Source organism: Macaca thibetana, chromosome X (genome assembly GCF_024542745.1).
Source record: "Macaca thibetana thibetana isolate TM-01 chromosome X, ASM2454274v1, whole genome shotgun sequence".
In the NCBI taxonomy this organism is placed as follows: Eukaryota; Metazoa; Chordata; class Mammalia; order Primates; family Cercopithecidae; genus Macaca; species Macaca thibetana.
The window spans coordinates 35,585,942-35,588,159 of record NC_065598.1 but is presented as its reverse complement, the minus strand read 5'-3'; positions in this window follow the sequence as shown (position 1 = coordinate 35,588,159).

Below are 2,218 nucleotides of genomic sequence, written 5' to 3'. Positions count from 1 at the left end.
GCCCCGGTGTGTGATGTTCCCCTTCCTGAGTCCAAGTGATCTCATTGTTCAGTTCCCACCTAGGAGTGAGAACATGCGGTGTTTGGTTTTCTGTTCTTGTGATAGTTTGCTAAGAATGATGGTTTCCAGCTGCATCCATGTCCCTACAAAGGACACAAACTCATCCTTTTTGATGGCTGCATAGTATTCCATGGTGTATATGTGCCACATTTTCTTAATCCAGTCTGTCACTGATGGACATTTGGGTTGATTCCAAGTCTTTGCTATTGTGAATAGTGCTGCAATAAACATATGTGTGCATGTGTCTTTATAGCAGCATAATTTATAATCCTTTGGGTATATACCCAGTAATGGGATGGCTGGGTCATATGGTACATCTAGTTCTAGATCCTTGAGGAATCGCCATACTGTTTTCCATAATGGTTGAACTAGTTTACAATCCCACCAACAGTGTAAAAGTGTTCCTATTTCTCCACATCCTCTCCAGCACCTGTTGTTTCCTGACTTTTTAATGATCGCCATTCTAACTGGTGTGAGATGGTATCTCATTGTGGTTTTGATTTGCATTTCTCTGATGGCCAGTGATGATGAGCATTTTTTCATGTACCTGTTGGCTGTATGAATGTCTTCTTTTGAGAAATGTCTGTTCATATCCTTTGCCCACTTTTTGATGGGGTTGTTTGTTTTTTTCTTGTAAATTTGTTTGAGTTCTTTGTAGGTTCTGGATATTAGCCCTTTGTCAGATGAGTAGATTGCACACATTTTCTCCCATTCTGTAGGTTGCATGTTCACTCTGATGGTAGTTTCTTTTGCTGTGCAGAAGCTCTTTAGTTTAATTAGATCCCATTTGTCAATTTTGGCTTTTGCTGCTGTTGCTTTTGGTGTTTTAGACATGAAGTCTTTGCCCATGCCTATGTCCTGAATGGTACTACCTAGGTTTTCCTCTAGGATTTTTATGGTATTAGGTCTAACATTTAAGTCTCTAATCCATCTTGAATTAATTTTCGTATAAGGAGTAAGGAAAGGATCCAGTTTCAGCTTTCTATTTATGGCTAGCCAATTTTCCCAGCACCATTTATTAAATAGGGAATCCTTTCCCCATTTCTTGTTTCTCTCAGGTTTGTCAAAGATCAGATGGCTGTAGATGTGTGGTATTATTTCTGAGGACTCTGTTCTGTTCCATTGGTCTATATCTCTGTTTTGGTACCAGTACCATGCTGTTTTGGTTACTGTAGCCTTGTAGTATAGTTTGAAGTCAGGTAGCGTGATGCCTCCAGCTTTGTTCTTTTGACTTAGGATTGTCTTGGAGATGCGGGCTCTTTTTTGGTTCCATATGAACTTTAAAGCAGTTTTTTCCAATTCTGTGAAGAAACTCATTGGTAGCTTGATGGGGATGGCATTGAATCTATAAATTACCTTGGGCAGTATGGCCATTTTCACGATATTGATTCTTCCTATCCATGAGCATGGTATGTTCTTCCATTTGTTTGTGTCCTCTTTGATTTCACTGAGCAGTGGTTTGTAGTTCTCCTTGAAGAGGTCCTTTACATCCCTTGTAAGTTGGATTCCTAGGTATTTTATTCTCTTTGAAGCAATTGTGAATGGAAGTTCATTCCTGATTTGGCTCTCTGTTTGTCTGTTACTGGTGTATAAGAATGCTTGTGATTTTTGCACATTAATTTTGTATCCTGAGACTTTGCTGAAGTTGCTTATCAGCTTAAGGAGATTTTGGGCTGAGACAATGGGGTTTTCTAAATATACAATCATGTCATCTGCAAACAGGGACAATTTGACTTCTTCTTTTCCTAACTGAATACCCTTGATTTCTTTCTCTTGCCTAATTGCCCTAGCCAGAACTTCCAACACTATGTTGAATAGGAGTGGTGAGAGAGGGCATCCCTGTCTTGTGCCAGTTTTCAAAGGGAATTTTTCCAGTTTTTGCCCATTCAGTATGATATTGGCTGTGGGTTTGTCATAAATAGCTCTTATTATTTTGAGGTACGTTCCATCAATACCGAATTTATTGAGTGTTTTTTTAGCATGAAGGGCTGTTGAATTTTGTCAAAAGCCTTTTCTGCATCTATTGAGATAATCATGTGGTTCTTGTCTTTGGTTCTGTTTATATGCTGGATTATGTTGATTGATTTGCGAATGTTGAACCAGCCTTGCATCCCAGGGATGAAGCCCACTTGATCATGGTGGATAAGCTTTTTGATGT